Source organism: Corvus cornix, chromosome 1A (assembly GCF_000738735.6).
Source record: "Corvus cornix cornix isolate S_Up_H32 chromosome 1A, ASM73873v5, whole genome shotgun sequence".
Taxonomy (NCBI): domain Eukaryota; kingdom Metazoa; phylum Chordata; class Aves; order Passeriformes; family Corvidae; genus Corvus; species Corvus cornix.
Window position 1 is genome coordinate 9758946 of NC_047057.1, and position 16290 is coordinate 9775235.

Below are 16290 nucleotides of genomic sequence, written 5' to 3' on the forward strand. Positions count from 1 at the left end.
AAGGACAAAGCTGGGATGACAGCAGAGGCCTCGAAGATTAGGGCACAGTAGGATTCCAGTGGTAGCAGGGCTGTCAATAACTCGACCAGTAACCAGTTAATGAAAAAAATCAAAACTCAGGAGCTGGAAAGGGAAAAAAAAGAAAAAGGAACAAGTACCCAGCCTGAAGGGATGAAAGAGCAGAATGTAAAGCATAAGAAAACATAAAAATGGCATCAAGAGGACTGCAAGAAACCGTGTGTAAAATAAAAGGAATTAACCCCCATCTTACAGCAAAGGTTTTAAGGAACACATGAATCCCCATAATTGTCTCTAGGCTGAACTGTTGACCTTAGGCTGCAGAGAACAGTGTAAAGGTGAAGCTAAAAATGGAGATAATAAAAGTTTGGTTGTAGAAGATTTACTTAAATAACAACTGTTGAAATATTGTATTGCTTAAAAGACTTGCTTTCTATTTAGATTGTATTACCATCAGCGTATCAGGACTAATAATAGCACACATTTGTTTCATTTTGGTTATACTGCTAAAACTTTCAATTCAGCCAGTAGTAAATTCTAGGCTTCATATAGAAGGTTCCCTTTAAGCCATAACAAGGTCTTGAGTGTAACACTGCTGAGATATAGGATATTAACAGTTGGTTTTATACTGCTAGTCCCTGGCTTCTGGAAAGCCAGCTGGGAACTCATGCAGCTGTTGCAATTCAGAATAGCTTTAATTTCCTGTGAACTCTTTATCGGACCAGACCAATACTGGTCATTGACAAATCCTGTAATCACCAAACCAGGAGTAATTTTGGAGCCACTTCATTGCCTCATATTGCAGACTAGGCTTCAGGCTAACCAGTCTTTTAAAACATGCAAGGTGATACACAGCATCTCTAAAGCAGGTTTTGATTAAGAGCGTCCTCTTTGCATTCTTCCCTTTTTCAAATTGCAAGCTCTAAATGAGAAAAAAGTAGTTGAAATGTTTATAACCACTCAAAATGAGACGAATGGAATGAAAACTTTGATGCCAAAATAAGTTGTACTGAACCAGCTACATCATGCAAGCCTTAAGTTTTTAGTGATCCCTGTTCACCAGCTCCTGTGAGACAAATGCAATTACTCCCACTTTACAGTCAAAGTGTGATACCCATACTTATGTACAGCAGGAATCTGAGTTACAGAGTAAGGATACTTTCAAAGTAATTATGCCTGCTATTATTTTCACTACCTGAATAGTTTCCAGTTATCCTGTCTTGACTTCTGGCTTACAATACACAAAATATTTACAGTATGAGGCATAAAAAAAGGACTGATGTGTATAAAAAGGAAGACTAGGAAGACCATGTTGTATCCTAGGTAGTTCAGTTAAATTCTTCAAGTTAGGTTGGATGGCTTCATGATAAAAAGGAGGGTGACAGTACTGGTCATAAATTCTATTTTCACACAGTCATCATAAAATTTCCCTGGTTTAGACACTCAACATATCTTAGTCCTTCCTACCACTCCATCCAAATTTTGCTATGTATCAAACAATAGCCCCCTCACCTGCCACTTGGATACAGAACATATACACACACAATAACCCACTAGTTTGCATCATTAAAAGTTATTAGTCCTAAGGATTTTTTACCAAAGAAAAAGCACAGAAGATAAGCAGAAATGTAATTGTTAAGTAATAAATGTTTCTTGAAGAAAAAAAACCAAACAAAACTCCCCAAACACCAGCTCTTTCTCATTCTTCCTGTAGTATCGCAAATATTTTTGTTTGCAGTATAGAAATGCATGATTACACATCCATATTTTACATCTGAAATTGATATACGATGCTACAGTCAAAAAAGTATTATACCTTCTCTATAACAAATGGTACTGAATAAATACATGTGATACTGAAATACACTTACAGCCATTTCAAGAGGTGATATAACTGTGATAAGGCACAACCAGTCACAATTAACACTACAACCCTGCTCTGTCAGCAGCTCAGTCATTTTCTTTAAAGCAACAGCAGTTAAATTATAGTCTATGGACTTTTGTGGGAGGGTGGCTTTTCAAAGAACTTTCCATTAGGGAACTGTTTCTAAAGGCAGCAATAATGACTTCACTGAACTTTAAAAAATGTTATTGCCCAAGGTATTTGATATACATCTTATGGTGGCTTAAATTGCTCTAAAGGTGTTCTCTTACTTAAACACTGATTTTTGTTGGCAATCTTATGAGATTATTGACTTCAGCATTTTATATACTTTGACTTTACAATAAATGCTCTTAAGAGTTATATAAGCTCCCAGATAAATGCAATAGTTATGACCCTAACCTTGCAGTGCTGAGATTTGCCTATTGACTTGAATGAGCTCATATCAGTCACAAAGTTCACAAGGAAGAATATGTTCAGGGTGGGCATGTATGGGTGTATTCAAATGAGTATAAAATCAATATATCTGAATTTTTCCTGCATCTTGTAGGAATAAAAAAGGAAGACAACATTATTGCAGAGCAAAAAGAAAGCACCAGAAGTTAATTGTGAAAATTACTCCTGCTACCATCAGGATCTTAAACAGGCTTAAATAGCCTTCCCCCTAAAAAATAGACCCAGTCTTTAGTGAAATTTGTCATTACTTGCCATATTAAAAAGCAGCGAGGTAAAAGTAAGGAAACTAAGATTCCACACTGAATAACAAAAAACAAGTTCCTTGACTGCAGACTTAGGGTTTGCACTATTTGGCACTAAGTCAAGTTCTTACTTGTTTTTTAAAGTTTCTTAGGAGGAGCTCTGACAATAGGAAATTAGTTTGAATTAAGAAAGAACAGATTGCAGCTGCCTTGGTCCACACCCTTCTTGCATGAGGGAAAAAGAAAAGCCAGAGAGGGTTTACAACCTATAAGCTGTGCCTTTATGATAAAGGAAATAGAATGGTATGTGGTTATAAGTGTTTTCAAGTGTAGCCTGTCCATTTCCGTTTTGAGATAACTTCTTCTTGCTATGGTAAGCAGCACCAAGATGACTGTGTGACTCTTCTAGATAAGCAAGAAGAGTATTAATAGTGCAAGCTCAAGGAATTAATACAAATAAATTATTTTGAAATCTAATAAGGACTAGCAGAAGCCATTCTTTGGGATAGTTCCATTTTGAAAATACATACTTGGCGTGAGTAGCACGACAAAAATCAGTATATTTGAAAACATCAAGGTGAAACTGATTTGTTTTGTAGTGGTTCACACAACAGAAATTATGCTTGTTTATAAGAAAATAGTTATTGCCTTCCCTGCAATAAAACAAAGCAAACTAGTAAATGAAGGTTTCTCTGGATCTCAAAGGCATACATCAAAGATATCCTGTTAATTTCAGTAAGATTTGGGGCATTTTTAATTTATTGATAAAAAGATGAATACACAGCACAATGACTGCATGTATGTTTAGGGTTACATTTCCTAGATTGAGTGTCATCTCCCAGAAGAAAAAAACCCATAAAATTATAGCTACACAGTTTTAGTAATTCTTCAGACATCCTTATTATCCACTAGAATACTTATCTGTTTGATTCATTTTTAATGTACTTTTTTCCTACCTTTTTTTTCCTCCTAAAAATCAGGTTACTGAAACATACCTTTTGGTAGCAAAATCTGGAGATGAGCAAAATAGGTTGCAGAAATCATTGATTTGTAAAATGAAAAAGTAGGCAAGGATTATCCTAAATATTCTGACTATTCTGCAGAAAGGTATTCAGACCAAAATCAGGCTTTAAACTCAATGCGCCTCCACATGAATCTGTGAACTCTCAATATTGAAAGTTTGCTGGAACTGGTATTAGTGGTTTATACAAGTTGTTGCTTATGTTCTTAAACTTCTGCTGCCTAATCAGCCCAAGCAGTGGTTGATCTGTTGAACATATATAATCTAGGTCTGTTTGATTTAGATTTCTAATGTGTTTTTATTGCAATGGATTGTAAGAATATAAAATAAGAGGGGTATGTAAAATGACCTCTGTAACACTACTTTGTTATATTATCCTTTGAACACAGTGAAAGGTCACCCAGGAACATGATGGAAAAGGGGCCCACAAAACACAGAGGATGTGATTGATGTATCACGTTTAGAATGTAATCTGAAGTACAAGAGATTTAATTTATTCCATGACATACAGCCTGAAGTTTGTTTTCAGTTTGGTCTGAAATAATGAAAATAATGTTTCCATTTGCAGCTGCCATTGATTATTGTAATCCACAATGAAATTAAAAGACACAGTGGATCAAATCAAGGTATTGGAAAGATGGCTCATTTACAGTGCAGAAGTGCAGGCTAGCATATACATGAGAAATATGTTAACTATGCTAACATTTCCCCCCATGCTGCTAGAAAGGAGAAGTTATGATTAATAGTTTAAATACCAACAGTTAGGCCTGCTCACCACGCTATCTTATCTCACGGTCTGAAATGGCATGTGGTGTTAATGTGTTAAATATGATATCTTATTTTTCTTGTGACCTGTTTTTTAAGAAGTGACATATGTATGCACACACACATATGAAGTGTAGGCAGTCTGCTGTTTTCTCATACAAAGCCTAATACCTCATGTGGGTGAGGCTCTTTTGTTCCAGAACAAAGCTGGGATCATATGTAGCCTATAATTCTTCTTGCTCCTCTGGCTATTTTTCCTTTAGAAGATCTCCATCTGTCTATCATTATAATAAGTTTGGACTATGAAATACACTCTAAATCATAAGGCTTTTGGAGTTAGAAGCAATAGGAATAGGGAATGTTTAATCACTCTCTGCTCTGTCCTGTGAACTGTAAGGAGGATTTTTGGTATTGGGTTAACAGGAAGAGACATGGGATTAAATGTGCTTTTAAACTCCTGTTGAAACACGGTGTATATTTAAAGGTATCATATGTAAAGATCAAAGCCCATAATTGCTGGCCTTTAGTGAGCCAAAACTGCCACTGAACCCTCTTTTTGTAGAGGCAGAAATTATATTTCTTTGTCAGGACCTAAAAGTTGGGCCCACAATATTATTTGCAGCTGTTCATTAAGAAATATTCTAAGAAGCTTCTTCTCCACAGCTACCTTTGTGATAAAGGTGTGTTGTTTGTGAGAAGTTGCAGGAATGAGAAAATGAGATTTTTAGGGACACAGAAACTTTGCCTGGAGCTATTGGTGTAGGCACTGCTGTGTGATGACCCTGACAATAAGCAAGCTTTGTGAGGTCACTGTGCTACAGTATCACACATTTATTTGAAAGCATTTATTTTTCCTGATGTTTTCTTCATTATGTATTAGTTGGTTACCTCACATATAGTTTCCTGAAAAATATTTTAACAAAATATTGTTAGAGAGTACCTGGTGAAGTTTTGGGGGTTTATTGGGGGGGAGGGTGTGGTGGCATTTGATGGACAAATTTCCTTAGTCTCCTATTTTATTCACACCTAAAATGGAGGAACAGAATAAATATTCTGCCCGTCTTTCCCAGGAACACACCAAATACCTGAGTTTGGCATCATCTTGTTCTTGCATTAGAAGACCTGTTCACCTAGCATAATATTTCTCCTCTGCAGAACTGCAGAGACTTTTCTCACTTCTCTGAGTCCCCAGAAGATGCTGCTGATCAAACAGTATTACTCAAATGTTCAATAATCCAGTTATTCTCCAAAATCACAATCTGTATTAGTTCTTGTCATTTGGGATTGGAAATGAGCCCCAGAAAACTATTTTCTTAGCTTACCTTGTATTTATCAAACCCTTTGGAACGTTTTTTCATTATCGGTTCTTCAGTATTGACAGACAGAAACACTGATAAGATATTATATACCAGTTAAATGGACTGCTGGGTACAAAAAGGTATTATTCAAATTCAAAGTTATTATTCAATGGTGGCAAGTATTGATGTGTGTACCCCAGAACTACTACTGCAAGGCATGTTCTTCAACACCTTCATCAACATCCTGGAAAGTACTAAACTAAACTAATCTAATCCCGTTTCCCTACTGGAAAATACTAATGTGTTGTGTGGAGGCCAGGTGAATACACAAATTACAAAAGAATAAATAAACCACAAATTATGTGATTTGTATCATGGACTCCATTAAAAGGAGTGTGGCAAGCAGATAGAAAGTACTTCTTTTAGTCATGATAAGTCTGTTGCTGGAATGTGGTGCCTGCTCTGGGACCCCCTTATTCCAAAAGCATGTCAAGAAACTGGAGAGGGTTCAGTGTAGAGCTACAAAGATGTTGAGCAACAACTGCACGTGACCTGCGAGGTGAAGCTGAGGGAAATGTGCTTCTTTAGTCGAGTGTAGAGGAAACTAAGTGGACATCTAAACACATGACTTTGAAGGCTGTTGGAAAGATAATAGGACAAAATTTTATCATCACTACTATGAAGGCCTATAACAGGTTCCAAAGACTGTGACTTGGAAGATTCAGACTGGGCATCAGGAATTTTTCACTGGGAACAAATCACCCAAGGGGGCTGGGAACTCTTGGAGATTTTCAAGATGTGGCTATATGCAAAGCCAAAGCTGACCTGCTTTAGTATTGTTTGTGACAGTTCTTCTTGAAATTCAGGTCTCCAATATTTCTGTGATTCTGTAGTTTATTTTCAAGACACTTTGTAGTGCTTGTGCAATCCCATATAGTGATCACCATGCTCAAAGAATTCACCCCAAATCAGTCATGGCTGAAAGAAAAGGTGGCTTATAGAGTATCACATTGCTAATCAAAATTATCTTGGTGTCAAACACTTCTTGATCAGCTTTTAGTTTGACAGAAGGTTTATTGAAGCCCATTTTTACAGATGTAATTCCTATGATTTGTCCTGCCAAATCTAGACAAGATATAGGAATTTTGGCTTGCAGAACTCAGTGAAATATGCAAAGATTTAATCTGTCCTAATGCACCCTCACCTGACAAGTCTCTTAGGGCATTTTTCTGAGAGGCAGGAGTGAAATCAGCTCAGAACAAACTTATAAGTTCAGTCTGTTACAGTTTAGCACATTCTGCCTTCACAGATACAATTTTTGTGAGCCAAAATGCAAAAACAGAGGTGTGGTGATTATAAGAATGTCTCTCTGAGGTATTATAGGGCATAAAGTACAGCCAGAAAACATTCATCATATAATTATCTCAGTGCTTTGGTTTCCATATTACTTTATAAAATGTGTTTTAAGAAAAAATGAGATACAATTATTTTATTTTTTTCTTTACTGCAGGGGTGGTTCAGTGCTTAATTGAGAATGTTAAAGCAATAAATTCCTAGCTTCTGCCAAAGATCAGTGTTCTCTTTCAAAGATCACTGGCAAATGAAGCTTTGTCTTCATGTGAATACTCGTAAAATCATTAGTCATTATTCCAATAATTAGAAGCTTAAAAATATTTTTGGATGGTTTCCTGTAAATGTCACACTCCACTTAGCTAAAGATTCTGCTCTGAACTCTTAAGTTTTCTTTTCATTTTGTTTTTGTTGAGTTTTTTTTTCTAAATTTAAAGAACCTCCCAGATAAAATGTAAGTTTTCCTTCTGAAAAAAACATCATATATTGACTACTCATATACTTTTCAGAGCCCTGATTATAAATATCAGTGGGCCATAAATGTTAAAGGTTAATGCTGTAATTGATTGCTGTGGCTGAAAGGTGTTTAACTTTAGAAATTACTAGGGTAAAATTTATGTTTGCTGAGGTCAGATGAAAGGATCATAATGGTCCTGTCTTGTCTATAATCCTTGACTGAATCAATAGCATGAATGCCATACAAAAAAAACCCTAAAGGACAGGAAAACTCTGAGTTAGATGAAAATGTGAATGTACAATAATTAGATACTGAGGAAAAGATTTAAAAAAAAAAGAATAAATAATAAGAATTTTATAATACATCATAAAATAAGATCTCTAATAAAGAATTGGATTTGACATGTTTGACATACAGGTAAGTTTGATTTACAGTGTATTACTTTATAAGCCACATCTTCTTCCAATCTGGACTGTTTTGGGGTGATTTTTTTGATTCTTAAGGTATTAATTTTACTATCTGAGTTCCTCACTGACAATGCAATTATGCCTACTTCAGCTTATTTTAGAACTCCCTCAATTTATAAACACTAAAAATTATGAGTGGTGTAGTTTATTCATATTTTATAATCAAACATCACTGAGAAAGTTTGTGCTTTCTCAAGATGGACGTGATCTGAAGCTCCTCCCTCATCCTCTCCTACCCATGCTGTGAGTGTCAACCATCACATGACACATCACATGAGCATCTTATAGTCTAATGTGATTATTTTCTTTCCACAGTCCCATTTGTTTGGCTGTATCTGTGTATGCATTAGATCGCTCTTTGTCAAGGACTGAATGGTGTGTATGGACATGAGGATGATTTCAAAACTGCATAGACATAAGGATATTAAACATGCTCATGATCACACTGTGACTGACTGTTTCGCTCTGACAATTATTTTAATATTAAGCCCAGGAATTCATATAATTACAGAATCGTTGGTAAAGACCCCTAAGATCATAGGGTTCAATTTTTGACCAATCACCACCTTGTCAGTTAGACCATAGAACTGTGTCACATCCAGTTGTTTCCTGAACATCTTCAGGGACAGTGACTCCACCACCTCCTTGGACAACCCATTCCACATAAATATATAGTGATGTGACTTCTTATTGTAGCAAAATGTTATGCCAAACCAGGGAACTCAAAGAAAGGAGAGGAACGAAAGGCCGTGTCCTAATTTTCCAAAACAGTATTTTGGTGCTCAGCAGTCAGTGCTTGAGAGAGGATTAAGAGATTTGATTTGAGAAAGATAATAAAATGGAAAAGCTTCCAAAATAAGGGGGGGAGTAAAAAAAGGGAGGATGGGAAATCCTACAGGAATACATCTAAGATAAATACTCTGAACAGAAGAATGAAGTATTTAACTCTTTCTATTACTAAAAGAAGAAATAAGACTTTGTTTCATTTGTTAACTTTAAATGTGAATGTAAAGAATGACACTGAAACAAAGAGTGTAGGAAAGACTTTATGAACGTGTCAGCTACCATGATACCCTCATGGTGGAATATTCTTGTTTGGCTAGAAGGAATTTTTATATAAGTATGTAATTACTGAATGTGTGTCACTGTTAACCCCAGTTTAAAAAACCCTTCACCGCTTCCCTCTCCCTGCATCCCTGATCCCTCTGCCCTGCTTCAAGGGAAACCGGGAGATGGATTCTGCCAGAGTGCACAGGTCTGCTATCATCTGCTTGCTCTCTCCCAATCTCCTTTGTTCCTTGCCCAGGGTGTCACTGGCCAGGCCACCCTGGGTTCTACCCCAAACCTCTTCCCTCTACCCATTTCCCCTTTTTTTTCCACTTTAAATTTGCTCCAAGACAGTGGCAGCATGGCTGGTCCCACAAACCCAGATGCTACGTTTAATTCTCCCACCTCCACTCCTCAACGTGGCGGGCACCACGTGGAAGCCCCGGCAGGAGTGGCGTGCTATTTGTGGTGTCCGCCATGCTGAGGCTGCCTTGCCTTTCCCACAACCACGCTCCCCAATACTCCTGTTGAGATGTTTTCTGTTAACTTGCACCCCTCTCTTTATTCCCTAACCACGTGTTCCCATACCTTTGTTTAGTTATACCATTCCCCTTTCCACAGACCTTGAAGTAAGGGAAGGGGGGAAGGGAAAGGCCTCCTACTTGAAATTGCAAAATTTTTAACTTTGTTCGAAACCCCAACAGAAGCAACTGCCAGAGCCTGTGCCTACATTCTCCACCATGATGCCCAGCACCCAACACTGTTGCTGTGGACACAATGCCAACCAAGATGAACAGGGTGCAGTCAAAAGACCAGACCACTGCTGCTTGGAAATGGAGATGACACAAAACAGCACCGATGTCCACCATAGAAACAGACTTCCCGTCCCATAACCAGCACTGCAAACAAGGACTCTTAGAACTGGGAGAAAGGCTTCCCACAGGAGATGAGAGAACTTTGCCCCCATGTCACTACTGCCACAACCCTTTCAGGAAGCACAACTTGATGTGGCAAAGCCACTTTGGAAAATCAGCTGCAGTCACCTGCAAAAAGCAGTCACACACTGGTACTGTCAGTATACCTGTAATTCTGTACTCTGTGAATTTTTTCATTTTTCTTTTTGGAACCTCCTACCTGCTCCTAAATATTTACTGGCCCAGGTTTGCAGCTTTTAGAATGGGCCAGTGGAAATGCTTTCAATTAATTGCATCTTCATGATGTGCTGCAATGATATTTGGAGATGACAAAGTGGGACATGCAAGACACATGGTCATGATTACACCATGATTACATTCTGTGGAAAAATTTCCTTCATTTCTCAATTTTCTATTAAACTGACAACATTCTTCCACTCCCAATAAGTGGTGTGCTGTTAGCTGGGGTCCAGTCACTCTTTCCAGTCACCCAAAGCTGACTCCCTTGACAAGTATTCCTAAATGTTAAGAGAGTCCTTGACTGAAGTGGAATATTTAATACAGAGGGAGTTATTATTGTGGGGTTTCTATTCTACATGTAGGAGTGACACAGTATGCAGTAAAAATAAAGCAACATCCAAAACTAACAATTCTGTAATCCATCACCATGAAAGATAAATTAAGGGAACTTACAATTACTGTATTTCAGGTCTCAAGCCAGTTTGTGTTTGTGTACTTCAAGGGAGTTCAAACAGAAGCTTTTATTTACTTGTGATAATTCAAACATCCAGGTGATAGATGTTGGCCCAACTAATTTTTGGACTAGATACACAAGTTGAAATTTTCCCTAGGTGTTTTTTTACTCAATTTTTCTGTCTTTTGTGACATTTATGTCTGCTTTCACCACTTAGACAAACAAAAGAGGGAAGACAGTCATTCTTTTTATTGACTCCTTCATCTGTTTTTGTCTTTCTCACTCCTTGGCAAAATGGTGAACCTCTTTATTTCTTCTCTTTAAAAAGCCACAGGTTATTTCCCTTGTAACCTCAGTACAAGTGAACAATCAAGCTCACTCTCTAAAATCAGCTTCTCAATAGAGTAATTTACTTGCCATTCAATGGTGTAATTTACTTCCCTTCATTCCAGGAAGAATCTGGAAGTTTGTAAGAAGGCAGTAAACTGTAGAAGAGAAATTACTGACTATGGCAGACACAAAATCACAGAACCACAGAAGGGTTGAGGTTGGAAGGGACCTCTGGGGGTCATATAGTTCAGCCCACCAGTTTGAGCAGGGCCAGCTAGACCAGATTGTCCAGAACCATGTCCAGATGGCTTTTGAATATCAGTCCTATCTGATCATAAATATAACTGGGTTGCAGAGGACTGAAGAAAAACACTATTTATAACATCCAGAAAGTAGGAAAAGTTAACAAGAAACAAAATCCTAAAAACTGGTTGCTATCTTGTTAGAAGTTTTGAGGTTTCCAAATAAATGTGTGAAAAAAACTATCTTAAGAGTTAGAGAGTTAACACTGAAGTACTTCTAGACCGGAGAAGATATTTCAGAGGTAGATAGATTTCTGTTGAATTAGAGGTGGTCTTCATTCAGAACTCATTTACAATTTACCCTTCCTCAAAGTCTGCACATAGATATGTTTGTGTGTACAGCTGTAAAGGACTCAGATTTTCCTGTTTAATTTCAGTTTGCAAACAGTAGCAGGAAGTTTGACCACAGTCAATAATCAACTCAAGACAATGTTTCATATTACTTACTATGAAAAAAGTTAACATACAGTAGCTAGGACAAATGCAAATATAATGTGTTCCATGTTGTGAAGAGATAGTGTGAGTGTGGATGTGAAATTACAAATGTATGTCACTCTCTCCTTCTGGGACTGTACTCAGCTAGAGCTACCAGGTTTTGCATACAATGTTCCATGAAGTCTTTCTGTTCCTGTAAATTAACAAATAGTAGATCTCAGTTTAATTATTATTTTTGTACAATATTCTTCAGATTGAAGCACACGAACAGGAAAAGGGAGATCTGAGAATTATATCCCTCTTGGTTTGAGGAAATTAAAACTTAAATTTGTTGTTTCTCAGGGGAAGAAGTCCTCATTATCAGGGTATATATGTGGCTTCTATGGGGATATTCAGTAGCTTTTTTGTTGAAACGGTTTTTGTCTATAATTTTGAGTTATTTGACAGAAGAATGGGTTTCATCCCAATTCAAAATGCTATTTTATGCAATCACAATTTAATGAATTTCTAGGAACCAAGTATCTGAAGAATATAATTTTCAATCCTTAGTAAGTTATATCCTTCTTGCCAGCCATCTTTCTGAATTAGAAGTACCATTTTAACAGAAGGAATCACTTCTTGCAGGCTCCCCAGTGCATCTCAGAGGAAGAGAAATATCTAATAAGTGCTTTAGACTGGATATGCCCCAATCAGGATTCTCATTCAGAATATTTAGGTAGTCATCTGCTGAGCAGCAGTTTTCCCAGTAAGATGAAGTTCTGCCTTTACATGGAAATTAAATAGTCAAAGAAACACAAGATCTCTGTCTTGGTGCTTGAGACGTCTTAGGAATCGAGGCTGCACCATCTGAAATTGTGTAACCACCTCAAATGATTTCAATAAAATGCCCATGACATGCCAAGGTGGTATCTATGACAAATATACTACAGCTTAGACAAACAATTCAGAACCTGTCAACTTCAGAATCGTGGAATATCCTGAGCTGAAAGGAAATTATATGAATCCCACATCAAATATCAAGAGCCTGGCTGCTTTTCTTTTCCATACCAGTATTCCAAAGAATCATTGTAATGGTGCTTATAGTATATAAGACCAACTGAAAGTGAAGACTTGGCAACTAGATAGTGTTCCAGAAAAATTATTTTTTTTAGAGTTTCAAAACAGTTTTAATAGGATTTCTTTATTAAAACTTCTTTCATTGTCTTGCGGTGACCTTATGATGTGTATCCCATATCGCTGCCTATGCCCAGAAATTAATTTTTGTGCCTTTCTATGCCTCTAAACTGAGCCTGAGAGGGGGAAGGAAAAAAACTGAGCAAAACTTTTTCAAAGCAGTTTGCAGCTTGTTCAAGGTCACACACAGATAGCAGTTTGTTTCCAGCTGTGGCAGGGGAGGGAGGAAGCACCCGGCTTGCTGCTCCCAGGACAGTTTTTTTGGCCAGTGGTTCAGCTGCTTTTTCTCCAGAGAGAGACTGAGAGTTGAATTTTTCCTTCTCTGGAATTTCGGATTTTTCCCCTTTTCTACTGGACTGCTTGATTGCTGTAACATCAGAGCACATCGGGAGGACTTTCCACCAGCCACAGAGGGCCTGGCCCTGGGCCAAGCCCCAGCTCCGAGGAGACCAAAGGGAGGACTCTAACACATTCCCAGGTTTTTCCTCCACAGCGAAAGATTTTATTATTTAGCATTATTTTCCTTTCCTGTGTGTTTATTAAATAAATAGTTTTATCTCCTTCACTTTCCTTAGAGGAAAATTTATTTTTTCCCAAACCTGGTGGGGGAGGGGTGGTTGTGCCTTCTCACAGAGGATATATTTCTAAAATTGGCCAAACCGGACCATTCATACAGGATCGATCAATTTATAGTGTTGCTTAGATAAAATCAAAGCCAGTAGTAAAATCTGAATAATTTTTTTTTTTTATAAAAAATATCTTGTTTTTCTAAATATTCATTCTTATTGACCAGGAAAATCTTTATTGAATTACATAAGTCTTCCTTGTCTATTTGCAAAGAGTTTTATAGATTTTATTGAACACTGTCATTCTGGGGAAGATTCTTCCTTCCTAAATCCTCATGGATGTCGCAAGAGGCTGTACCTCAGCACTTAACTCTGCTAATGGTCTCTGTCTTATCAAAAGAAAAGACAAATAGGAAACTTCTTATCTAAGGGAAGAAAAGTACCCTAGAGGCTTATCAAACTTCTAGCAGTTTCCCCTTCTCAGTTGTTCCACAGCTTCTTCCAAGCTGCTGCACAGGGATTTCTCTACATTTCCATCTCCAAGCTAATGAGCTACTTTGAATATTTTTGCTTCCATGTACATGATCCAAGCCTATAACCAATAGTCATTTTTGCAACTATAAAACAGCTTTCTTATATCTAGTCTAAATCTACCCTTTCTTAGTTTGAAATCATTATCCCTTGTCCTATCACAAAAGGCCGTGATAAAAAGTTTGCCCCCATCTTTCTTATGAGCCCCCTTTAGGTACTCTAAGATCAAAACAAGGTCTGTCTGGAGCCTTCTCTTCTGCAGGCTGAACAATATGAATTCTTTCCATCTTTCCTTTTATAAGAGGTGCCCATGCCTATGATAATTTCTGCATCCCTCCTCTGGACCTTTTTGACAGGTCCAGGCCTTTCCTGTGCTGGGACCCCTGAGGTGGACGCAGCACTGCAGGTGGGGTCTTGCCAGTGCAGAGCGGAGGGACAGCCACATTGGGTGCCAAATGTGGAAGGTATCTTTTCAGCTTTATACCGGCTAGCGCTTGTATTTCAATGCCTTAGAAAGCCTCGAGCAGCCTTGAGAGGTAGCAAGGGCGATCTAGCACTTTAGTAGCTCTAAAATCAGTACCTGAATCAGCTGCAGAGCAAATACCATCAGCAGAAGCAAAGAGGGAGAAATATAGCTCCCTGCCCACTCAATTCCCTGCAGTTAGAACCTTTCAAATGAGACAGACACAAGAGATGTTCACAGGAAAGTCGCTGAGCTGAGAGAGAGCGTTTGCCTCCCCTCGACCATCTTTATTAGGAGAAGGGGAAAGGGGAGGACTGGGGGCGGACCCGGGGTGAGCGGCCAATCAGACACTGCTGAAGAGTCTGAGTTACATTTGGCTTTGCCCGCCCTTGGAACAAAGGAGCTCGGAGCACATGGGCAGGAGCACATGTCTTTGGGAGGGGGAGGGGAAGCTCGGAACAGGCAGCAACAGGACAGAATCCCCTCCCTTGTCCTGCTGCCCACACTGCTTTGGGAGCAGCCCAGGACACAATTGGTTTTCTGGTGCACACCTGCTGGGTCATGTCCAGCCTGTCAAGCACCCCCAAGTCCTTCTCAGCAGGCCTGCTTTCGATCTGTTCATCCTCCAGCCTGTGTTTACACCGGGGGTTTCCCCAAGCCAGGTGCAGGACTTCATACTTGGCCTTGTTGAAACTCATGAGGTTCCCATGGGCCAACTCCTCAAGGTTGTCCAGGTCCCTCTGGGTGGCCTGCAATCCCTTAGGCATGTTGACCACACAACTCAGCTAAGTGTTGTCTGCAACCTTGCTGTGTGTGCAGTTGGTCCCACAGTCTGTCTCATTGATGAAGCTATTAAACAGCAGCCGTCTTGGTATGGACTCCTGGCCCCATTTGGCAGGAACACTGTTTGTCTCCAGTCTCCATCCAAACACTGAGCTGTTGATCACCACCCTCTGGATGTGACCATCCAATCAAAGGTCCTGGTTAAAAATAACTTAAAGATAGATACTGGCTAAAATCCTAGTCACTGTAATAAGAATATCTCTGATCCTGAGGCCAGATGGACCAATTTGTGCAGTGAGATGAAAATGATGTCTTGTTCTATTTGATAATTCTAAAGAACAGATAATTTTCACCACCTGCAAAATTAGTACCTGTTTCTATAAAGTTACTAGTCAGTGCTGATTTTGTATGGTTTTCTGATTGTCACAAAATCATCAGAGTGCTCATCATCCTACAGGAATTCTGCCTTTCTACTCCTTTTTCCTTATGTCCTTAACTTGTCAAGGCGTGATAGATTGGGGGCATGGGGGTTGGCAACTTTGGAAAGGTTGTGTTCAAGTTATTACAGGGGATTGCAAGGCCTGGACACCCTGCAAACCTAAGTCAGCTGGACTGGAGGGATTTGTGTTCTAGAAACAGATCAGTAACTAGAGAAACATCCAGTCCTTGAACACAAGATGTTTTCTCAACATGCAGAATCAGTATGTCAATCCAAACACAGCTGCCTGGTGAGTGACCAGAAAGATGAAACTTTAATTTTCCCTATGACAGTTTGGATATTCTTCATCAATCAAAAAGAAAGGTTGCTGTGACAAGCAATTTTCATAGTTTTCCTTTTCAGGAAATTTTAAAGGAATATCATTATGGCTTGCTTCAAATTGATATTTCGGCAAATAGAAAAAAAAATAGTCTATTTTCAGAAGAGTATAGATTCTTTCCTTCCTTCCTTCCTTCCTTCCTTCCTTCCTTCCTTCCTTCCTTCCTTCCTTCCCTGTTGAGAGGAGAGTAAAATTAACAATATTATGTAATAATTTTATTGACTTCATATTAAAAAAATTTGCAGATACCAAATTTAATACTGTAAGTAATTGAAATG